This window comes from Lontra canadensis, unplaced genomic scaffold (assembly GCF_010015895.1).
Source record: "Lontra canadensis isolate GAN:19392208 unplaced genomic scaffold, GSC_riverotter_1.0 scaffold104, whole genome shotgun sequence".
Classification (NCBI taxonomy): Eukaryota; Metazoa; Chordata; class Mammalia; order Carnivora; family Mustelidae; genus Lontra; species Lontra canadensis.
The window spans coordinates 2702290-2728108 of record NW_022631098.1 but is presented as its reverse complement, the minus strand read 5'-3'; the positions used below and the strand labels follow the sequence as shown (position 1 = coordinate 2728108).

The 25819-nt window shown below is 37.5% G+C and overlaps 1 protein-coding gene and 1 long non-coding RNA gene across 5 annotated transcripts in view; one reads left to right on the top strand and one right to left on the bottom strand.

Moving 5' to 3' along the window:
- Positions 1–25819, bottom strand: part of DDX10 (DEAD-box helicase 10) — a 268604-nt gene that overhangs the window by 52883 nt on the left and 189902 nt on the right. The window lies entirely within an intron of this gene.
- On the top strand, positions 1763–24523 carry LOC116855611. Of its 4 annotated transcripts, XR_004380396.1 has the most exons (7): positions 1763–1842; positions 6633–6762; positions 16989–17039; positions 18334–18492; positions 19405–19539; positions 23683–23733; positions 24396–24523. It is a non-coding gene; the product is annotated as an uncharacterized LOC116855611 (long non-coding RNA). The 4 variants fall into 4 exon arrangements; XR_004380397.1 differs by lacking the exon at positions 19405–19539; XR_004380395.1 differs by lacking the exon at positions 24396–24523 and having other exon boundaries at positions 23683–24237.

Sequence of the window (25819 nt, the reverse complement as noted above, 5' to 3'; positions counted from 1 at the left end):
GCTAAATCTAAATACAATTTTTTCATGATAAAAAAAAAAAAAAAAAAAGATTCTAGAGAGGTTTGTAAGGACGCTGTAATATGACAACAGTGGGCTTTCAATCGGAAGTTCTTAATGTAGGGTTCCTGGAAGGCACAAAACTACTGAAACAACATCAAAAAATTCTTAGTATTCACATATATACATTTTGGAAGAAGAGTCATATCTTTTAAGATTCCATGAGCCACCAACCATCCCTGAATCTTGTTCCTGGTCAAGAACTAATGCTTGGTACAACTATATTTCTTGGGGCTACATTGATATTAAGAACACAGACCTCATATTAGACAGTTGGGAGTTTTTAAGAGGGTCATTCATTCCCAAAAGGCCTGAATATGAATTAGGTTTCAACTGCCAAATGGTACATGCCAGTTTCATAAGAATTGTTTCAGGCTGCTGACAAGCAGAAAAACACCGAAGTCATAAACTCCCCATTGTTAAGGGCGAGAATTCTAACAGCAATTCATAAAACAGTCATAGAGTGAGTGGGATCAGGTACCCTTCTGTCACATGACTATCTTTGCAATCTTTGGGAGATTTTTAATTTCTCTGGGAGAAAAGGGAAACTGTAACCACCAGTTAGACTCTAGCTTTAGAGCAACTGAACATGGACAGGATGGGTTTCAGTCACATGCATGTTTACTTTTACCACATTCCTCGCAGTTTGTTCTACCAATTCATTTCTCCAAGGGTCACTCCAAGCACAACCTCAACTTCTCTCAGCGAGCTAGTGGAAAACTACTCTCAGCGGGGACTAAAACTGGTTCATGTTTGGTGAAAATTAAATAGCAATTTAAAATTAGAAATAAATTGAATGAATTCAAGTTCTGACAAATGCATATGAATGAATCCAGTAGAACGTGAAAATTCACTCACCATGAACATACAAAAAGCCAAAAATGCTAAGCAGTGTGTGAAACATCCCCTACAAATATAAAAGTTACAAACCATGATGGTATATCTTCTAGGGAAACAGGTAATTCTGGTATCACTGAACAAACATTCCCATCCCAAACCAACTTCTGTTAGCATCGTGTACAGCGGGGCCTCAGTTGCCTCTGCTAAGACCACTCTGCTCTCAGAGTCAGCCTCCTTATAAAAGCAGATCATTTCCAGTGGGCTAGTTTTAAATAAATTGTCCATTAAAAAAAACCACAATAAATATGTTTTTTCAATAAAAATGTTTTATAAATAATAATGCAATATATTATTATTATTATAAATAAAATAAATAAATTATAATTATTATAAATAAAAATGCAATAAAAATGTTTTCTTCCTCATTTTCTCTTGCTCCCTCCTGCCAGTATTTTAAACACCAATGATTAAAGGGGAAGGGAGGGGAGGAGAGATAAAAGACATTACTTTGGAAATAGGTGGTTCTTCAAAGTTAATAATAGAGTTAGCAAATAATTCCAATCCTAGGTATACACCCAAGAGAAATGGAAATACGTTTCCACACAAGAACTTACACACAAACAAAACCTGTATGTAGCAGTATTATTCATAATAGCCCCAAAGTCTGAACAACCCAAATTTTCTAACAAATGATAAATGGATAAATAAAATGTAGGATATCCATACAATGAAATGTCACTCATTAATGAAAGAAATGAAATGCAGTAGCCTTCATCCACGGTTTCAGTTCCCTGCAGCAAACGATGGGCTGGAAGTAGACGATCTCCTTCTGACACACTGTCAGGTCCATGAAGCCTAGCGCTATGTCACAATGCCTACGTCATTCCTTTCACTGCATTTCATCACGTAGGCATTCCGTGATCTCACATCATCACAAGAATAAGGGTGAGTCCAGTGTAATAAGCCTTAACTTCTACCATAATATAATGTTGGAAATGTTCTACTTTATTGTTATTAATATTTTATTGTGACTATTTATAAATTAAGCTTGATCACAGGTATATATAAGAAAAAATAGTATATGTAGGGTTTGGTACTATCCACAGTTTCAGGTATCCATGGGTGGTCTTGGAACATACTGCCAGTGGATAAGGGAGAACACCACTACACACACACACACACACACACACACACACACACACGCGTCCCTACATTATTGACCCTATTAATCTGGAGATACTTTAGGAGCAGTAACCTTTGTATTTCTCTTTGTAACACTCAAAGCCCCTTATCATGAGCACTTTGCACACAGTAAGCACTGAGAAAATATTTGTTACAAAAATATAATGTAGAAGTTAACTGTGGTCCTAGATTCCTGGACCAAGTGAGACGACCAATATATATTTCCCCTTAAGATATGTATTAGAAGACATTCAGAGGTTTTAAATTTCAGCTTCTATATTTGTAGACAATTCTTCGTCATAGTCTTTCCAAGGTTAAAACTGTAAGCAATATATATGTCCCTACACAGACCTCATGAAATATTTTACCCTATTTTTTCAATTTTGTGAATATTCTGGGGTTGTGTTGAAATATATCTAAAATACTTTAAAAAGCACATCCCTTTGCTCTGAATAAATGAGAAGCTCATAACCATATGCTGCACTCTTAAATATTTTATTTGCTAATAAGTAACTTCTCTATAAGGAATTTTTCTTCTATGGTCTTTATCTGAATTATAAACAAGGGAAAAGGTAGGCCAGTCAGCACAAATATCTGAAAAGCACAAATACAGGTAATTCTAATACAAAGGAAGAAAGGATACATGTCCTGCAGGAGAATCTGTAATTGAAATGCTACAGAAGCTCAGCCAACAAACGGAAGGCCTGCTCTGGCACTAGGAGGGGATAGTGGTGGTGGCAGATGTTAAGGAAAGTTTTATGAAGAGCGTCGTTTAAGTTATGCTCAGGCTAAATAAGGAATGGAACATGTAAAGGACATGAAGAAGGCCATTTCAGGTGAAGGCATAACATCAGCAAAGACAAGGCCATCAACTGTGTAGGCAGGTAAAAGGTCAGTCCTAGAAAAGTAACCAGAACAAGGTACTTCCCCACTGTCCTTCAAGCAGATGCAGCCCCCTGCCAGAGTGCACGGCCTGCGAAGCAGAAGACCACTTTTAGCTCCCGCTGAACCCCCTCAGCCAGGCATTCTCCCTGACAATTAACAACCAAATGGGGGAGGAAGGGATCGGGCTTGTGTGGGAAGAACGTACAGGGGCAGTGGTGGTGGTGACCAGGCAACTTCTGTTAAATCTTGGGTCATCCACACTCACTATGTGCCCTGACTGTACCAAAGCTTTACTATGTGGGGATTAATATGGTATTAATAATTAAGTAATCATAATGAGGAAGTAAGTATAAAGTACCTTATACCAAGCTTAGCCAATGCAGGCACTCAATAAATGACACAAAGTAGTTGTTTTGGCAGAAGGGAAGCCGAGGAATGTAAATTATTCTAGGAAGGTAGACAGGCCTGGGATCCGGGGCTAATGTGTCTTTGGACTACTAAGGGGGTAAAAATATCTGTATTAGGTAGCTATTTTTTAGCCAGGTAAAGTTTAGGATTACAAAATAATTCTCAGTATTGTTGTCTTTATGTTGAAGCAAAACTGCCCAAGTACTTCATTTTATTCTAATATTAAATTACCAATTTGCATTTTCTTTTGTGAAATAATGATAATTATGGTTGTGTGCTTTTATGTGTGCCCAATGGAAAAGTAACCAATAGTGGCAATGCTATGATACCCCTCATTTTCTTTTTAAGTTTTTATTATTTTTATATATTTTATTATATTGTATTTTAATTATATTATTTTACTATTTTTTTTAAAGAGGGGGAGAGAAAAAAGGGCAGGGGAGATGAAGAGAGTATCTTAAGCAAGCTCCATACCCAGCGCAGAGCCCAACATGGGGCTCAATCCCATGACCCTGAGATCATGACCTGAGCCAAAATCAAGGGCTGGATGCTTAACTGAGTGAGCCACCCAGGCTCCCTTCCCTCATTCTCTATTGGTTTTGAAATGCCAAAGTTTGGGAATCAGTATACTCCTGAGATCTCTGTAACTGGTTTTATAACCTACCTAAGGGTCATAAATTTTAGCCCAAGATTACAAACAAATAATGTAACAGATGTCTACTGGAAAAGTCAAATAATTTGTAACCTGATACAGAGGAGGAAAGAAAATAATAAAGGTAGTTCCAGAATAACTGGAGAGAAAGGACTAATAGAGACCAGTTCATCTGTGAGGTTCAGAAACTTAACCAAAGGCAGGTGAAAAGTGAGAATAAAAGAGAGGTTATTAAGGACGTACCCAAAGATAGCAGCTTACAGCTAAAGTTCAGAACACTGTATTCAAGAACATTTGGGAACACCGGAATTTTGGGTGGCCTGCTTACAGACAGGATGATTTAAGAAAAACAAACAAAAGGAAAGACAAAAACCACTAAAAATGCCCACAATTAAGTATGATTATTCCTACGGAGCCAGTCCTCACACTTTATGTCACGTATCACAGTGTGAGGTATGTGCTTCCTCTACAAAATACCCAGAATTATTTGTGTTGATGAGGTCGTCACTCTTTGGCACTGGGATGGGTTTACATGGAACAACTGCCATGACTGTATTTGCTTGAATGCTCATGAGGGTGCTCATGAGGGCAAGTTTCTGATTTTCCCGCCGAACATGTGACTGACATAGGCACTGGGTGACCTCACTCCGTGACTCTCATCCCTCTCGTGCAGCAAGTAATGTATTTTTCAGTTCACTTCCCAGAGACTCTCCTCAACTTTCTATTGGTCAGCACTGCTTTCACACTGTACATGTTGTGAGGGAAGGTGAATTGTGTGCAGGAATGAGAACTGAAGAGCCAAACTCTGATGGGCCCATGTACGTGGAGAACCACTGTCCTAGAGTTGTGGTCCATGGTCTACTAGGAAGCCAAGATGGGTTGTAAACTCATTAAAAAACACAAGATCTCTTTGCTGTTCTTTAAAGGAATGATTAATAATTCCCTGTATTTTTTTTTCATATAGCTCTAAAGGTTATTTACTGGGAAACTATGTAGCCAAATTACTAGGGATTAGTAAAATCTGGTATTCAAAAATTAAGGGTCACTTGATTATCACAGATTTATCCCTCGTCTTAGTTTGAGTAAAATTTTCAATTATTATTTTTCTTCAATTATGAAATCTAGTTTCTTTAGTATTATCATGATCAACTGAGTTTGTTCATTAATTATACAGAGATGATATATGTTTGCGCATTTTGGGGTTTTCCTCAATTTTCTTATACAATGACATGTTACTGGTGATATTCCATCTGTGAGAATATGCACTATTTAAACAACTTGCCATCTACCATCAGTACAGGGTAATAAAGTTGCTATGGTATTTTTAGGTTTACATGGCATACAAATCATATGCAAGCTCATATACTGTGCCCCATTACTGACACTAGTTTATGAATACCTTAGTATCTCTATTCTGCATTTTTGCATTCTGTATGCATATTGTAATGTAATGCTGTTATATGGATGGTTATACTAAAAAAAAAAAAAATTCCTAAAAAACAAAAAATACTATTGGAACTTTTCATTATTTTGAGCTTCTCCAGTTCTTTATTATCATAGGTCATTACAGGTAGGGCAGCGGTTAGGATGAGAACAAAACACAATGGAATCACTGCCTTTCAGCATCAGAATGGCAAGTTAAAGATTAGAAGGGTCTCAAAGAAATATTTGGACCTCCATGTTCACTGCAGCATCATTCACAATAGCCAAGAGGTAGAACCAACATAGATGTCCACTGACAGATCAATGCATCAACAAAATGTGGTATAAACATACAATGGAATACAATCCAGGCTTAATAACTTAGGAAGGACATCCTGACACATGCTACAACACATATTAACCTTGAGGACATTATGCTAAATGAAAAAAGTCAGTCACAAAGGCAAATACTATATGAGTCCACTTATATGCATCAAAATCTTCTGACTCTTCAAGTCAGAAAATTGAATGGTGGATGCCAGGGGATGGGAGAAGAAGGAAAAGAAAAGTCATTGTCCAATGGGTATCCTACCGCAGTTTAGCAAAATGAAAGAGTCGTACAGATCAGTTCCTGACAATGTGTAGGTAGTCAACACTACTGTACACTTAAAAATGGCTAAAATCATAGATTTTTGTACAGTCTATTTTATCACAATTAAAAAAGGTTATTAGGGGCGCCTGGGTGACCCAGTCAATTGAATGTCTGTCTCTTGATTTTGGCTCAGGTCATGCATGACTTCAGGGTCACTGGATCATGTCCTGTGGCCGGCTCCGTGCTCAATAGGGAGTCTGCTCAAGATTCTCTTTTCCTCATCCTCTGCCCCCCTAAAATAAATCTTTTTAAAAAAAGATTATTAGCTAAATTCTCAACTTTATAAATTACAAATATAAGTACAAGCAAATACATGCTGACCTATCGAGTTTAAGCAAATTCCCTAAAATCATAATACAAGTTAACGGCAGAACTAAGCCTAGATCTTTCTGCTTAGTTCTTAGGCAGAACTAAGCCTAGATCTTTCAATCTTCCAGTTGAGGCCAGACAATGCCACTCTCATATAAAAATTACATGTCTACAATGTATTTGGAAAGAGGTAGGCACTCAATAAAATTCTTTCCTTCCCAGCAGAAAGGAAACCGAGATAAGACATCAAGATGGACTTCCTATTCTGAATGGACTTGAACTCCTGAGTAGGCCTCAGTTATAGAACCAGTATGATTTCAAAACAGAATTCAGTGACACTTGTGATAAAGACCACGTATGATAATTGCTTTATCAATAAACTGTAGATTGGGTTTTCCACCTCCGTATCAGACAACTTCCAACTCTGAAACCTGCACAGGTTAGTATTTTAGGACAAGAGAGAAATGGCTAGACAGATACCAATGCATACATTTATCATCACTCACAAGAACACATCACGGGAAATGGGCCTAAACCAATTCCTTCCCAAATAGGACCCAGAGGGAGAAGAGTTAAAAAAACATGCATTGGCAAGAAAAAATGTGAGGGACTACTGCCCTAGAAATCACTAGCTCCAGATACCAGGATGGGGCTACAGGGATTCTTAATTGTGGCTCACTAGTATCTTTGTTCATTTGTTTCACCTTTTAAGAGTACAAGTGGTCAGGCTAGAACTCTTCAAAATGCATCAACAACCAGCAAGAACTGCTTTATAATACTTCTCCTTAGCAGCAGCTATCTTATGTATATGATCTGAAATTAGCAAAAGCTCTCAAAGAGATATTTGTACACAGCAGAATATAATCACAGCAGAATGGATCTCTTACTGAAGTCCTTTTCAATTAACCTGCCTCTTCAAGGTCTGACTCATTTCCTCGGAACTCTCACTAGGGTGGCAGAATGTATACAAACTTTCCAGAACTGATCAGTAAGTGGAGGACTGCTCCAAGGAGGAAATTGATAGAACTTTCTTTTTGGCACTAACGGTTTATTACAAACCACAAAAGAAGAAAAAAACAACTTGGAATTCTGGGCAGCAGGCTGATAACTTTTGTTTTATCTGGAAAAGCTTTACTGAACTTTTTTTTTTTTTAATATTTTATTTATTTGACAGAGATCACAAGTAGACACAGAGGCAGGCACAGAGAGAGAGAGAGAAGCAGGCTCCCTGCTGAGCAGAGAGCCCAATGCGGGACTCGATCCCAGGACCCTGAGATCATGACCCGAGCCGAAGGCAGCGGCTTAACCCACTGAGCCACCCAGGCGCCCCTTTACTGAACTTTTCAAAACAAAGACAGCTGGATAACAAGCCCTGTGCATGTATAGTATCTGAGCATTTTCACTTAAAATGGGACTTAGATGTTTCCTTAACTACTTCCTATTATTCAGAACTACTGGATTTTGGATTAAAATGCTAATCTTTTTTGACATATGCCTGAGATATATTCCTGTGCTATAACAATATTATTAAGCTGAATTATTATTTCCTTCTTATAAAAAGTAATCTAAGTTAGGACATAAACTGTGGTAATTTTATAAGATGTATGTTAAAATCAATATTAATGTGTTACTAAAATATAGAAAGATAATTCCTTTATGTCTGAAAGCTAAATTACAGACCAGCTGCTACATAACATAACATGTAACAAAAAGAAAAACAGTGAATCCTTAATATCCAGTAAGAAATAACATTCTGGGGACGCCTGGGTGGCTCAGTTGGTTAAGCGGCTGCCTTCGGCTCAGGTCATGATCCCAGCGTCCTGGGATCGAGTCCCACATCGGGCTCCTTGCTCAGCGGGGAGCCTGCTTCTCCCTCTGCCTCTGCCTGCCTCTCTGTCTGCCTGTGCTCATGCTCTCTCTCTCTCTAACTAATAAATAAATAAAATCTTTAAAAAAAAAAAAGAAAGAAATAACATTCTGATTTTGGGAAAAACTCATTTAATAAGAGACTAAAGAAAAGTTTTCTGATCTCCTGAGTTTACAATCCAAGGAGAACATACAAAATTTCAGTACATCACAATGGGATTAAAAAAAACAAAAAACAGATTTCAGTATAACACATATTCATATTCTGGAAAAGGTTTCTGAAAAGTATTATACCAGCTTCAGAAAACTCTTATACCTTATAAAATGGTGAATTTTATTGTTCAAGCATTTCTAAGAGCAGTCCCTCTATGCATTCTTTCTAATTAGCCAACTCAAAGTTGTTTCTATTAATCAAAGCAGGTATTTCTAACCTTGGTAGAGTTAAATTACAAACTACCTAAAATTCCATCTTTTTCTTATTTTGAAATCCCCAAGATAGTCATGATCCAAAATAGGACACAGCATAAATGCCAACTACAAATTCGATATTGTAAAAAGTTTCTAGATAGGTGGAAATTTTCACAGAAAAGGAAGGAAGGAAGGGAGGGAAGAAGGAAAGTATGGAAGGAAGGGAGGGAAAAAGGAAAGAAGGAAAGGAGGGAGGGAAGAAGGAAAAGCAGGAAGGGAGGGAAGAAAGAAGGAAGGAAAGAACTCAATAATCTTTATAGTAAATGAAGAGTCTATTCTTCAGATGTAAAGGAATTCCAAATTGCCTCCAAGTTCCCTTAATATTTCATGTGAAGTATTTAATTGAAAAGTCACTTTACTAGAAGTTTTAATTTTTTTAAGTGGTGAAGCATTTTATAAAAGAATACTAATACTAAAGAGTATGCCTAAATGAGGAAAATACCATTTTCTAAGGCATTCTGCATCTTGAATTCTCTTAACTTTGTCACCTCTCCCATGACAATTTGCCAACAAAAGAATTAAATTTTTATTTACAAAAATTAACAAGCCAGTTCTAAGATAAACCATGAAAATATTTTCTTAAATCTGCTTCACTATTCATTTTAGGCTTCTATTTTCAAGTACAGCTGAAATAAATTACAAATTAAAATTAGAAAACTCATGATCTACAGCACATAGTAAGCAATGGCTTATAATCATGAACAGTGACTGATAAAACTCATTTTAAATTATACAGATACATCTTAAATTTTACAAAAGAATCTCCATCTGAAGTGTATGTATGTATAAGAAGATTAAAAATCTCTTACTATCAATTTCCTGCATCTTTACCATCTTCACCTTAAAGACAGTAAGAATGAATTAAGATACTTCAGCTTTACTATAACCTAATTCTCACTATCCCTGCTGGATAGAAAACATCTCAGCACCAACCTATTACCTCCTGTGTGACAACATGACATGTGCAGTCAAGGTGTATTATTCCCATGATCTCATTTACATGCTTTCTTTTTTTTACTGAGACATCAAGTCACTAATCCATGATTTTAATATCCAAATTCGATTTCCATAAAATTCACCTGTGCAGTGAAATCCCTTCAAGAACTGAAATTCCCTATTCTCTCTCGAAACAGTTTGTCACAGTCATTTGTAAGTGAGTTTGAACAGAGATTCAATTAAGATAATCAATTTTCCATTCAGCAAGACAAGAGCAAAGAAAATGTTTTGTTTACACAGGAGAAACATATTTTGAGGAGATGAATACCTGGAAATCACAGCTAACTCATCCAATGCATAAATTTGCATGAAATTTCTTATCTTCTATTACTTTCTCTGTTTGGAAAAAAATAGGTAATCTTGCATATCAATCTCTTAAATATTCTATTTAGCAATCAATACTGCCCTGATGCGGGACTGACAAACAGCAATTTCTGTGTATCATTCAGGTACTAGGCTGAGATTTCAGCCACATACCCATGTATAATTATTTAGAGATAAGGAATTGAGACTACAATCCCTAGTGACCATGTATTTGAAAGACAGTTTATTTTGTGCAGTTTATCAGAAGAATAAGGTAAGTAAATAAGCTACTAACAGAAAAATGATAAAATAAATGTTCCAGTGCATTTTCCTAAAGGTTTGGGGAATATGAATAGAAAAACCAATATAATTATTTAAAGGTTAAAATTTATAGGTTAAAAAAATGTAGAACATAAATATTGGTCTAATGAGCAAATCAACAAATGGATGAAAATGTGTTAGAATTTCACATTTTACAGATAAGAAAACAGAATTAAAGAATTTAGATATAGTCAGTGGTAGAGACAGAAGACAAATCTTTGGATTTTAACACAAAATTAATGAAAAATTTTTCCACAAAGACAATTTAATCAAGCATCTCTGTCTTTCACCAATAGAGAACTACCAAATCAGTGATGTTAATAATCTTCAAATCAGTATAAATCCTCACCAATCACTATATCAGAGAGGTCCCGTACGAATTTACGTAACTCTCATGTGCACATAATCTTTTCCTTTCGTTCTTTAGCAAGTATTTAGTGATCATCTACTATATGCCAGTTTAGTGGATGAAAGATATTTATATAGTAAATTACTTTATTAGTGTGTACATATACATACAAAAGGAATCTAAGAGGACCATAAAGACTTCACAGAAAGAGATCTGTCCTGAGGATGAGTTAGAATTCACAGAGCAAATAAAAAGAGAGAGGGGCAGGAAAAACAGCCACTTTCAGTGCAATGAAGGACGGGAGAATAGTGAGATCCTGGCCTAATAAAGTATGCAAGGGCTAGCTTGAGAAGGGCCTGTTCAGCAAATCTGGAATAAATTCACGGATTATATTAATTGTATATTCATAATAAATTCATAAATTATGAGCCCAAAGTTATCAGCCTTGTAAAACTAAGGACTTCTTTGATCATAAAAAAAGAACTGGGGGCTAGTATCCAAGATCTATAAAGAACTTTCCAACTCTGCAGCCAAAAAATAATCCATCAAGAAATGGGCAGAAGACATCATCAGACACTTCTCTAAAGAAGACATACAAATGGCTGACAGACACATGAAAAAATGCTCATCACTTGCCATCAAGAAAATACAAATCAAAACCACAATGAGATACCACCTTATACCAGTCAGAAAGGCTAAAATTAACAAGACAGGGAACAACAAATGTTGGTGAGGATGTGGAGAAAGGGGAACCCTCTCACACTGTTGGTGGGAATGCAAGCTGGTAGAGCCACTCTGAAAAACAGTATGGAGGTTCCTCAAGAAGTTAAAAATAGAGCTACTGTACAACCCAGCAATTGCACTACTGGGTATTTGCCCCGAAGATACAAATGTAGTGAAAAGAAGGGGCATGTGCACCCCAATGTTCATAGCAGCAATGTTCACAATAGCCAAACTGTGGAAGAAGCCAAGATGTCCTTCAACAGACGAATGGATAAAGATATGGCTCATATATACAATGGAATATTACTCAGCCATCAGAAAGAATGAATACCTGTCCTTTACACCAACATGGATGGAACTGGAGGGGATTATGCTATTTAAAATAAGTCAAGCATAGAATGACAATTATCATAAGGTTTCACTCATATGTCAATATAAAAAACTGGAGCAGAGGATAATAGGGGAAGGGAGTGAAAAGTGAATGAGCAGCAATCAGAGAGGGAGACAAACCATGAGAGATTCTGGACTCCAGGAAACAAACTGATGGTTGTGGAAAGGGAGGAGGGGGAGGGGGAGGGGGTAACCGGGCGATGGACATTAAGGAGAGCATGTGATGTGATGAGCACTGGGTGTTATATGCAACTAATCAATCACTGAACACTACATCAAGACCTAAGGATATACTACTTTATGTTGGCTAATTGAATTGGAATTTTTTGAAAATCTGGTTTTGAACTAAAAAATTTTTTTCAATTAATTAAAAGAAAAAAAAGAATTGGGTAGATCCCTCCATTCTCATTTATCCCCAAATGATAGTCACTGTGCTTTTGTCATCTTTGAGACCACATATAGTAACAAAACTTACTATGAATTGATATCTATCTTCTTTATATATGTGCTATACGTATAAATATACAAGAGTATTACTTGAGCATAAAAAAGAATATGGTCTTGCCATTTGAGACAACATGGATGGATCTTGAAGATATTATGTTAAGTGAAATAAGTCATTCAGAGAAAGACAAATACCATATAATTTGCCTCGTATGCGGTATCTAAAACACAAACTAAAAACACGACTCTTATTAAAACAAAACAAATAAGTGGTTCGCAGAGAATAGGGGGGTGGGGGGATATGTGAAGCAGATAAAGGGAAGAGGTACAAACTTAGAGTTTTATAAAATAAGTCACAGAGATGATAATTACTATGAATTTAGAGACCCTTTTTACAGTGCACATTTTTGCTAACTCTAATAGCAACTACATGTATTTTCAAGTTAGCAGTATGACGTATAAGACAATTATTGAGTTGAATCTTTTTAGTTAAAGTAAATTCTTTAAAAATGGTGGTTGCATAGGCATTGCTGAGTGATAATGTAAATGAAGGAAGTCACTGATACACAAGTTTAGATATATAAAAATCTCTCAGAATACTTAAATATAGCTTAAAACATAATTTTTTCCGAAGATTTTATTTATTTTCTTGAGAGAGAGAGCAAGAGAGAGCACAGAGGGAGAGGGAGAAGCAGACTCCCTGATAAGCAGAGAGTCTGACTCAGGACTTGATCCCAGGACCCCGAGATCACGACCTGAGCTGAAGGCAGATGCCCAACTGAGCCACCCAGGCACCCTTAGCCTAAAATATAATTTTGACCACATAAAAGATGAGTAATGAAAAGCTCCCACTACTGCAGTGAGTGTCATTGCTATAGGAGTCAAACTGCAAGTACCGAAAAGGCTTGAACTGAAATGGAAGACCTCAGGGAAGGTGGGAAATGGACTTGAGATGAGCTCTGAATAATGCACAGTATATGGAAAGATGGTGAGCAAACACACATACACACATGTGTGCACAAGTGCTAGCAAACATAGTATAGTAAGAGAAGCTGATACCAGAGCATATGCACACTGGAGGGGACAGAGCAGTGACATACAGCAGTGCAGAACTCAACTTTAACCTCTGTTACAGCAGATGTGGCCGGTACATCTGAGTTTTTCCCCCCAGTCTCAACCTTCCGCTCTTTCCTTCTGTATTTCCATAGTTCTGCCATCACTTCTAAACATATCTACCCATCATTTCACTGTAAGTGTTCTCCTGGGATCCCTCCACCCTTTGTGGAATGGAATTCAGTGTAATTACATAAGTAAACCAACCTGTGGTGGGAATGTAGGCGGAGATCAGGTTATGGAGGACCCAGGATGGTGAAGAATAGTTTCATAAACGAGGTTTATACAGGTTCTTAGACAGGGTAGTGGCATTAAAAAAAAAAAAAAGTGGCATTTAAAACATTTCTAGCAGTAAAGCCAGTAAAAAAAAATTTTTAATTAAAAAAAAAAAAAAAGTGGGAATTGGTGAGGGTATGTCCGGCACCACCGGAGCCACGGGGACAATGAGAGATACCAAGAACGAAGACCCAGCTCTGGAACAGGGGAGGGCACTTGCAACATATTGTCTGTGGATCCTACACAGGCTCCAGCTGTCACCCCCAACAGGCTACCAGGACGCAGAAGGCAAAGTCTGTCTAGGCTGCAGTTTGGGATCAATTCTTTCCGAACTGATGGCTTGTTCACAGGGGTGTTCTCTTCTAAGCGCAGAATGGGGAGGGGGGCTACCATAGTAAGTCTTTATTCTTTTCTCATTCTTACAGATTACAGATGATTACCTACAGATAGTTCTATCACATTGTATTTGCCCTTGCAGAAGACATAGCAAATTTACCAAATATTCAGAACAGAGAAATTCTCAAGGAGGGACTTCGTCTAAGGCAGTCCTATGTTTACGCCTTCACAGAGCGAACATCCACTGGTCTGTTCTGTAATCTGATCCCATGCCAAGTTTCACGTATTTTTCTCTTTCAGAGGAGATTCAGTAATTAGAATCTACTGTTTTGAAATCTCTATTACAAAGAAACATAATTGCTACTCCTTAACCTATTTATTTTGAAAATGTCTATTTATTAAAGACTCAGTAATGTTACAGATTGGACTTTATTTTACAATGTTTCAATGTGTCGTCAGAACAACCACTTATATCAATGATGTGGCTATTCAAGCCAAACCCTAAGACATTCCCTCCTTCTCATGTTTTTCTTTCTTAGTTTTGGTTCTGCTGAAATTATGAGTTTGTTCTTTAAATCTGGTTTACGTGTTTCATAGCAACAGTAAATAATAAAATAAAATAACAAACACTAAGAACACACAGTTGATTCCTATTACTATAAATAAACTTCAAAGTGTCTTTGTATCAGGCTATAATTCAAGCTATTCTAGTGTGGTTACAGAATTTAGCATCTTTTCTATGGTCAGCTGTGTTCTGGTTTTAAGTTTTATAAGCTAAAAGTACTTCAAGGTCATAATTAACCTAAAACTTCCATGATTCGACACAACTAACTAGACTCTTCAATTACGTAAAAATTGGGTTCAGTGAACTCTTTGGTGAAAGAAGCAATTTGCGTTATGGGGTCATACAGATTTAGCTTGATCTCCCATCATTTTGACATCTACATATTATGTAATCATCATAAAAGCTGAGGAAGATAACCTGGAAACACAGCAAGAGGCTCGATTATTAAGAAAAAATTGTATTTCTAAGAATTCCAATGACTGTACAATCAGTACAACAGCATGTTTCCTATGTTGACTCTTCTTACACTATTCTGCTTTGGGGGCCTTTATTTCTATTTTATAGGCAAGGCAAATAAGAGTCAGAGGTCCTAAGGCCACGATACTGGTGAAGAGCAGGCTCTGGACTGGAATCAGGTCTTCTAACTGCAAGTTTTGTGTTCTTATTACAACCACAGTACTTTGGTCTTGCAGAAAACTGGATTTCAACCACAGAGAGGTACACCAAGAGAAGCTACCAAGTCAACTTCAAAATAATTTTTAAATGGGAGGTGGACTTTGATAAATCTTCTCAGATATATTAACATCTGTGTCCCATTTCTTGTCTACAACCAGTACAACATGTCCAATTTCTCTGGTAAAATGCTTTGGTTTATGTGAGCTTTACCCAATTACAAAAGTAAACCAATTTCACAGCATAAACCCTAGTCAACATGACAGCTGTAGTCTTCCAGGAATTTCTGTGTCCTCAGAAAGGACTCTTTCTGTGCACTCATACAGAAGATACACAGAAATAGTCAAGGCACAGTAATGGTAGCAACTACCTTTGACTATAGGAAGCAAAATGGTATATGAACTTTAAAACCAGAAGGCAGTATCTTTTACCTACTAAGATCATCACTGGGTTTTTGTATAATAATAATAATAATAAAGAGTTTAATGGCCCTTGGGCCAACATAACTACAATGCTAAGAGAGTGGTGCCCTATATATTTTATAGGCATTGCATATTGAATATGGAAGTATTTTAAGATAATTTGAAGCCATGCATGATGTCTGCAGATATGTTATCAATAAAATCAAATTAGAGTTTGATAGTATTGTCTTCCTGTATTTGAATCTAATTTGACATTCCATACAGACAGATGATTTTTACAGTTCAGTGCTTATAATATAAACGGTTTGGTATCTTTATTTTCATTCTAATCATTATTCCTCTGCTGAAAAGACTTGTTTATGAAGTGACTGACAGGGCTATTAAAATCCATGAGTCATCTAATCTTAAAAATAAGGCTTATAAGCATTAAAAACACTACCTCAGGGGCGCCTGGGTGGCTCAGTGGGTTAAAGCCTTTGCCTTCGGCTCAGGTCATGATCTCAGGGTCCTGGGATCGAGCCCTGCATTGGGCTCTCTGCTCAGCAGGGAGCCTGCTTCCCCCTCTCTCTGCCTGCCTCTCTGCCTACTTGTGATATTTCTCTCTGTCAAATAAAATAAAAATTGTTAAAAAAAAAAAAACCACTACCTCAAACAAAGCAATATCCATTCCCAATGATTGAAACAGTTTAAAAAAAAAGTAATTTAGTAACAGGGGGATGGATCTTTAATTTATTTCTAAACAGTGTCTTTAGCAGACTATGATTTTCAGGTTATTTCAGTATGAGTTTATTCTGTGTATCGAGAGATTTCACTAGTTATCTACTTTGAGACTAACAAACTTACTATACTACCAAGAGCTCTTCTTAGGTGAGAAAAATCAATGATAAATCTAAAACAAAACAAAAATTAGAACAACCCTTGCCCAACAACTAAATCACTACATATAAACAAATATGAGGAAAAAATACCTCTAAGATTTTAAGAATTGGTTTGACCTTTTTCCTTTTGGAAATAAGTACTTAAATGCTAAAGATCAATTAGTTCTTTGGTGATTAATAGCCTTGACTTTTGTATTGGTTAAAGCAATATACTACATGATACCTATAAGGCCTATGTATAATATGGTAGTGTTTCCATGCAGAGGCTTAAAATGGCAAAAAAAGAAATTAACCTTCCACTTCTCTGTGAATATAAAACTTTGCTAAAGTGCATTTCCAAAACTAAAACACATGTAAGTAACTAGTCAGTTACTCCATTTCTAATGTTTCCATGTTATAGATTATTTTCCAACAGTTACCTACAACCATTCCTCCCTCATCTGTGGTTCTGTATTCTAGAGTGACCTGTGGTCCCAGAAGCAGATGATCCTCCTCCTAATGAGTTGTCAGGTCAGTCATAGCGCTACCTCAGTGCCTACATCATTCACCTCATGTCATCTTATCATGTACGCATTTTATCATCTTATATCAACACAGAAGCGTGAGTCCAGTACAATACGATACTCAGCCTGAAAAGGACAATTTGTTTTAGCCATGATGTATCTGAAATGCCGAAAAGCCGCCCAAGCAAAATTAAGTAGGCAGTTAATTGTATGACCCAGTAACTCAGGAGAGAGCTGGAGGTAAGCACACAGATTTACGATCATCAGCACAGGATGACAGGATGCTATCTGTGTGCTGAGGAGGGAGGACATCATCTGGGGATGAGTAAAGCCAGAGCAGAGGTCCAAAGACTGAGTCCAGAAGCTTTCTAACAACTAGAAGTGCAGAAGTAGAAGAGAAGTTAGCAAAAGAGATGGAGAGGTTCCCAGGGAGATTTTCAGACCTGGGTACTCTGAAAATTCAGTAAAGAAAAGTTTCAAGAAGGAAAGAATGAACAACTGGGTCAGGTGATGGGAGGTCCAGTAAAATGAGGACTGGAAACTGGCCGCTTGACAACAGGGAAGTTGCTGGGGAGAGGAAATGAAACATTTGGGTGAAGTGGATGTATAACATCCCAAGCAACCAGCCTGAAGAGATGAGGGATGAGGAAGTGGTTAAAGAAGCACAGAAAATTCTGTGGAGTTTTACTATCAAGGGAAATTGATAAATGTGACAAAACTAAGGGAGAATACAGAATCTCGGAAGGGTTTTTCCCCTGCTTCTGATGAGAGATATAATATGACTGCCCGCTTCTAAGAATAATCTGGTAGGGCAACCTGGGTAGCCCAGTCAGTTAAGCCACCTAACTCTTGATTTTGGATCAAGTTACGGTCTTATGGTGGTGAGACTGAGCCCTGCATTGGGCTCCACACTGGGCATAGAGCCTACTTAGGATTCTTTCTCCCTCTGCCCCTCTCCCACCCCACTCATGCTCTCTTAAAAAAAAAAAAAAAGAAGAAGAAGAAGAAGAAGAAGAAGATCTGGCAAAAAGGTAGAAGTTGGTGTTACAAAAGAGACATAGGGAAATTCAAGAGTAAAGCTCCCGAGTAGAAAGGAAGGGATGGGACCCAGCATCCAAGTAAAGAGGCATGCCTTGGATAAAAGCTGGGACAATCTATTCATGGTAACAGATGGAAAAGCACAGGCACAGGAGGGAATATTATATAATATAATCTCTACAATTACTAATATTTTCTCAGTAGTAATCTGATAGAGCCTTTAACTGATTTTATTCTTTTTTGTCTCCCCAAACCTTTCACAGCTATCATTGTCAGTGCACAGTCTTCTGAAGCAGGAACAGCCAAGAAGTGGGTTCTAGGTTTGGTTCTGCCAGCTTACCACCTCAACACCACCTGACGAATCTCCCTTCTCATTTGTATTATACTCACTTGCCCGACCTTCTTTCTAGAGTGTTGTGAATGTAAGTACAGAGTACTTTAAAGTTATTTAGAAACAGTGGTAAGTGTCAGAAGTATACACAGGGATACAGCATGAGGTGTAAAAGATTTACATAGGAATACTGAAGCAGCTGATACGGGCAGGATCTTGAGATTCTGAACATTAACATAGATACTACTGTATTAGAAAGTCACAGGATCATAAACTGCATAAAATGGGAGGTGGTGTACTAAAGTGGTCAAATCATGAGTTTCAGAGGCAGGGAATGGACAGGTCATCTTGATTACATTTTACCTTTTTTTTTAAAGAGTTTATTTACTTATTTCATTTTTTTAAAAAAATTATTTATTTATTTATTTGACAGAGTGAGAGATCACAAGTAGGCAGAGAGACAGGCAGAGAGAGGGGGGAAGCAGGCTCCCTGCTGAGCAGAGAGCCCGATACGGGGCTTGATCCCAGAACCCTGGGATCATGATCTAAGCTGAAGGCAGAGGCTTAACCCACTGAGCCACCCAGGCGCCCCTCATTTACTTATTTTAGAGAAAGAGGACAAGAGAGCAGGTGGAGGAGCACATACTTGAGGGAGAGGGACAAGCAGACTCCACGATGAACGAGAAGCCCAATGTGGAGCTTGATCTCATGACACTGAGATCATGACCTGAGCTGAAATCAAGAGTTGGACGCTTAACTGACTGAGCCACCCAGGTGTCTCCTAGTTTATCTTTAAATGGGGCAGGGTGATAGCAGAATCTATCTCAGCAGGTGGCACATATGTGCAGGTACTCAAGAAATGTTAGCAATTACAATTATTACCAAAAATAATTTGGTTCAACCTCCTTCTAGCACAGAGGAGGTCACAGAATTGGGGGGTGGGAATCCTCCCACAAGGTCACAGTCACAGCCCACTAATACACATTGGTGTTCACTCTTCCAGACTGCACCACTTATAATAAAGCCTCAATGTGGTATGACTTGCATATATTCCTACAGAGATGCAAAACTACAAAAGCATTTGCATTGTATCATCCCCACCCCAGTCTATGTATCCCTGAAAGTAAAGAAGAAAATGGTATGTACTGTATATGAAAGTACATTCCATTATAAACTGGTCTGAAGACCAAAAAAAATGTATTAATTGCCTTGTGAATCATAATTATTAATGTTACTATGAAAATAAAGACTTTCAGTATGATTACTGCTCTTATGAGCCATATGGGTAAAAAGGTATCTTCAGTTTTGTATACCAACCAAACATAATTAGCAACCTACTGAGCGAGCCACAATTCAAGCTTTTTTTTTCTTTTTTTATTAAGTTTTTAATTTTAATTACAGTATAGTTAACATACTAAAACTCAAGTTTTAATGGAAACTAGTACAATGTGTTCTTAAACAGAAAGCATGTCAGAAAAGAAGAAAAAGAAGGAAGGAAAGAAGGACGGACGGAAGGTAGGAAGGAAGATAAATATCCGCCCATACTCTTTTAAAATGAATGTTTAAGGATCATTATTTTAATAGGTAGGAGCAAAAAAGAAAAATGAATGCAAATGAAAAATGAAAGCAAAGCCATGACTGAATCATAGAAGTTTACATAGGAGAGCAACATTTTAAAAATAAATGAGGAAATGCTGAAGACCCAGATTTTAAATTATTTGTTCAAGGTCATGTCACTGGCTCAGAACAAGCAACAAGCATAGTGTCCTAATTCCAGTCTACTGTTCCAAATCCTTTATTAGAATACCTCTGTACCACATTAACTAAATATCATTTTCTTCAATTTCCTAAAATACTAAGAGAAATGGAAACCAAAGTTAAAGAGACACAGGAAACAAAAATCTGACCTCCCACCCATCAATGAAAAGCAACAAATTCTACACTCTAACTACATAATGTCTTGAGAGCATGTTTCAAACTGCCTTTTACCTACACAATTGAGGGTTCACTGCTTACATCATAATGTAATGTGGAGTGAAAAAAAAAACATTTTGGTAGGATTAATTGTACAGAACTATGCAAGACTGGTGAAGGGGGGTATCACAAGGCTACCCTGGGTTGCACCATTCCAAAAGGCTTCATTTCCATTACACTGTATGAAAACTACAGGCCCCTAGAAAATAATTCTAAGACTTTGGTAATTCTAAGACATGAAATGGTAATGAGCTACACACAAGCTCCTTGCTTCGCCCTGATTCCCGCAGACCACTAGGCACTTGCCCTAATCCTGGAGGAGATGCAGAATTACCACATGAATGGAACGCATGACATCAGAATGGTTGAGAATCCTCTTTTAAAATTAGCACACACTGGGGCGCCTGGGTGGCTCAGTGGGTTAAGCCTCTGCCTTCAGCTCAGGTCATGATCCCAGGGTCCTGGGATCGAGCCCCACATCGGGCTCTCTGCTCAGCAGGGAGCCTGCTTCCCCCTCTCTCTCTGCCTGTTGCTCTGCCTACTTGTGATCTCTGTCTGTCAAATAAATAAATAAAATCTTTAAAAAAAAAAAATTAAATAAATAAATAAATAAATAAAATTAGCACACACTTGGGGTGCCTGGGTGGCTCGGTGGGTTAAAGCCTTTGCCTTTGGCTCGTGTCATGATCCCAGGGCCCTGGGATCGAGCCCCGCATCGGGCTCTCTGCTCAGCGGGGAGACTGCTTCCCCGCCTCTCTCTGCCTCTCTGCCTGCTTGTGATCTCTGTCTGTCAAATATATAAATAAAGTCTTAAAAAAAATAAAATTAGCGCACACAAAAATGGAACCATTTCTACCTACTCCCAGATTTTATAGAACAAGAGGGGGCAGAGTTTGAGCATACTCTACTTCATGGAAGATAATAAAGAAAAACAAGAAACTGACTTCAGAGAATTCTTGAGTAATTTGGCCTGATTATTTCATCTAGCTGAGAGAGGATAGGATGCTTTCAGTTCTCTTTCTCCCCCACAAACCATGATTACTTCATAGTTAACAACGCTCATGGTGTTCAGTCCTCTACCAGGAAATAGAGTGAATAAAAACAGTTTAGTTTTAGATCTGACAATTTGTCCACTTGTTGGTGAGTCCTTATGGTTTGCTCTTCAACGATAGTCTACCACAAGATAAAACAACATTTGGGAGGACAGAGATTTAGTTATCTGACATACATCATTTATTATCACAATGACTACTTTATCTTGGTGAACTGTAAGGGTTAACATTATTCCAACTATAACCCTGCAGTGAGATAGACACAGGAAAGAAATGTCCCCAGGAGCCTATGTGAGAAAGCAGGAAGCTTTCTGTTTGGGGGCTGCTCTAGGCCACATTTTGTCATAACCTAAGTAAAACCAAAGACAATATAACCTGACCTGTTGCTAGACATAAACAAATACAGAAAGGGCAGAATGATAACCAAATACAAAAAGTTCTAGAATTAGGTAAACCCACATTCAAATACCAACTCTAAGAGGTGTATAACTTCAGCTAAATGATTTGATCTCTCTGAAGCTATTTCTTCTGACAAAATGGTATGGCCACTAGGATGTCATACACTGAGAAAGAGGATTAAATGGGATGGTGTGGCGAGCCCCTGACCCACACAATCTAGTATCCTTTCTCTATACCTTGCCTCACCATATTTAAAATGGGAGCGGGTATTTGTGAACCATGTTCCTTATAGACCAGGAATGTCTTTGGGAATGAAGTTCAGAATCTGAAATGTTGAAGAAGATGAGTAGTCCTCATATTAGGAAGTGGGGGGGGGGGGCACAAAATAAAGTGAAAATAATCTATGAGGCAGGCAGCTAGATTTCCAAATAGAAGCTCTGATTTTAGCTAATAAGCAAAGGAGAAATATGAAGATTCTTAAACAACAGACTAACACAGTGAAAAAAAAAACATTTTGGAAGGATTAATTGTACAGAACTATGTAAGACTGGTGAAGGGGGTATCACAAGGCTACCCTGGGTTGCACCATTCCAAAAGGCTTCATTTCCATTACACTGTATGAAAACTACAGGCCCCTAGAAAATAATTCTAAGACTTTGGAGTCATTTAGAAAACTTTTGGAGCAGTGTGGTTTAATGCAACAGAAATCTTAAGCCGGAGTGGATGGCATGGAAAAGAAGAATGGAAAGGAGATACTGAATATACTTAAAGAAGAAAGCATGGGATGGTTTTTATCAATCCCTTAGGAGTAAAATTAATGCATGTTCTCTACACCTGAAAGTAAGGCACAGCCTCCTTGTTTCTAACAGGCAGGTGTTAAAAACAATGGTTTGTTGGTGATTCTAACCTGTTTGTAATTCCTAGTAAAAGAAAGACAATATTTAAACTAATTGGTCACTGATAAATGACCCTGCCTAATAAGCAGAAACAAAAAGTTGCAGCAAAGAGCTAATTATTAATAGTTCTGGTCTCTGACCAACATAACCACCCTTCTTTCCATCAAGCACAGACCTTACCCAGAATATGAATTCTGACTCTGTAACAGCCACAGTAGATTAAAATCTCACATCAGCAGAGAATCTAAAGGGCACTTAAGAAGGCATCTATTCAACCTCTCCCCAGAAAAGATGCCTGATCCTCTTTCCGTGAAATTCCCAGAGACCCCACAGTTCCTGTGGTAAGCTGAATGCCTTCTGACAACACATTTTTGTCCTGTCCTAAATGAAAACGGAATCTACTATGATCATCTGAAAAATATAATTACATATATATTTTTCTGATAGTTTTAAAATTTTCTCAAAGTCTTTTCTCCTCTAGGCGAGACACTCTTAATTCCTTTAACCTTGTTGTATAAGGTACATTTTCCCCGATTGTTTTACCTCAAATATCAGGCTTGCCATTATAACCATATTGTGCGAACTCATCTTTAATTCACATCTGAGCTTTCCACATTACCAAATTGATATTGAAAAAAATTTCCGCATGGAAAGCATTTTTGAAATCTAACAGCCTCTCTCATCTTCTAGGAGAGGAGAAATCCCAGTTAGCTACCAGTTTGACTATTCACAGAGCTTTCTACAGGATAAAAATACTGAACCTTTTTTTGATGCTGTAAAATTTTATGCTCACAATGCAGAGAAAGTGAGAGTTTAAAGAGCACTTCAAAAATGATTAAGGGGAAGTTTTAAATACCAAAACATATGGCTTAGTGCAGAGAAAGCAAAAAGGTGCATTAGAGTCTATCTATATAGTGGTTACTGATAAAAATAAAGTTGTTGTGTTTTTTTTTTTTTCAGGTCAAAGAAAACAATGTAAAAATGCTTTAAGCTGCATAAGGAATATTCAAGGTCAGTATCAGAAAAGACTCCAAAATAGCATGGTAGAATAAAGCACTTCTCAGAAATATAGTTAAATGTACCACCTGAGAATAGCTTGGATTAAGTGCTTAAAGCATCAGAAGTTATACATCTGTCTGGAGTCTGGGCCAGATGACCAGGGCTATCTTTCTAAAATACCAAACAGATTATGTCACTTTCTTGTTTAAAACTCTACAGTGTTCACTATTAAATACAGCTCAGCTCTGGAGTGTGATGTTACTTCCTTTTCCCAGAATGCCTTTATTTTCCTTGCTCAACAAAAGCTACAATGTCTTCATTATCCAGCTAAAATGATGCTGTCAGTTGAAGGTATCTGCTATTACACTCACTGGATTATGCTCTAGTAATCTGTTTAAACCTTGGGCTTCTAGACTAGAGAATGAGCCTCTAGAAAATTAAGATGAGGTCTAATTAATGTTCATATACCCAACGCTTAATGCAACACTGTTATGGATAAAAATAAATTGTGACCCCCACCCCCTTCATTTCATAAGCCCCAATGCCCAGTGTGACTGCATTTGGAGCTAGGGCCTTTAATGAGGTAATTAAGTTTAAATAGGGGTTATAGGGGTAGCACTCTAATCTAATAGGGATAGTGTCCTTATATGAAGTGGATCTCTCTCCCCTAACAGATGGAAGGTCATGGGATGACGCAGTGATCAAGCCTGGAAGAGAGGCCTCACCAGAAACCAATGCTGAGTGTGCCCTGGTCTTATTTATACTTGTAGCTTCCAGAACCACAAGAAAATAAATTTCTGTTGTTTAAGCTACCCAGTCCGTGGTATTTTGTTATAGCAACTGAGTTGACGAACACAAATGCCAAGAGAGTATTTTCTGAAAAAAACAAACAGAGGATTTTTTGCAAAGCCAGTCTTCAGAGGTCCACAAATTAGTAAAATTCCTCCAATTATTTCAACTATTCCCTTCAACATATTTTTTGAACAACATGCCTTAACACTGGAAAAGGATGCAATTACATCCATAAAAACCTGGTCTTGATATGTGTAAGCAGAAAAAAAAATTTTTTTGATATGATGGTGACCTTGAAATAAAAGACATTCTGACAAGGCTAATTTGATGAAGCATGTCAGAATAACCCCATTAGAAGGCAAAATCTTTTTTTTTTTTTTAATTAATAAGTATTACGTGTAGAGATAGTGATGACTCTTGATTTATTCCTACCACTTACCCAGAGCTGGCAGAGCAGTCAGGTTAGGGGCAGGGTGACCGTTTTATTATCGTAACACAATAACAAAACAGGCGTAGAATAATGGAGTTTTGCTGGTCTTCCTTGTACTTCAGCACGTCCCTGCATCAAGAGCCCAGCCAAATGCTACATAACCATGAATTACTAACTGCTTCTGAAGCCTAGTGCAATTCTTACTCCATGATCTTTCATCAGTAAGAGCAATACAGAAGTTACTATTTTAGGAAGATTGTATTATTTATGAATATGGCTGCTTCTTCTCAGGAATTTGAAGAGGAATCTAAGCTTGGGTATAAGCTAAGAGTTAGTCATATCAACAGGAAGCTACTTGTTTCTTTTTGCAAGAATACAGCAAATTAACTGAACTCAAGGTTCACACAACTTCTAACAAAAAAATTTTTCTACCCTTTATTCCAGCAAGTGCCGACAATGGACCTCTATGGGAGCTGTAATAAAAGTAGAGTATTCCAGTTCTACTTAGAGGCCAGCCTCACTTTGTAAGTCAATCAACTGGGATTTAGAGCAAGTAATTTACCCAAGTTCACAGGCCTATTAAGTTTCTGAATTGGGATGATAAAAATAAGTCTGTTTGCCGGCAATGCCCAAGTTCTTTACACCAAAACATGGCTTTGGCAACTAATTGACAAAGAAAGGTGTGTGTTTACCCAAACCAGTTCATGCTGGAACAAACCCAAGAAATTCTCAAGATAGAGAAACCCATGATAACAATATGTCAAATATAAAGACCTTATCAAAAAGAAACAAAATGAAACATTAATGAAAGCTGCATCCTAACACTTGATGGACTACTGTGGGAAAAAAGGAGAATGACTTTCAGGTAATCATAAT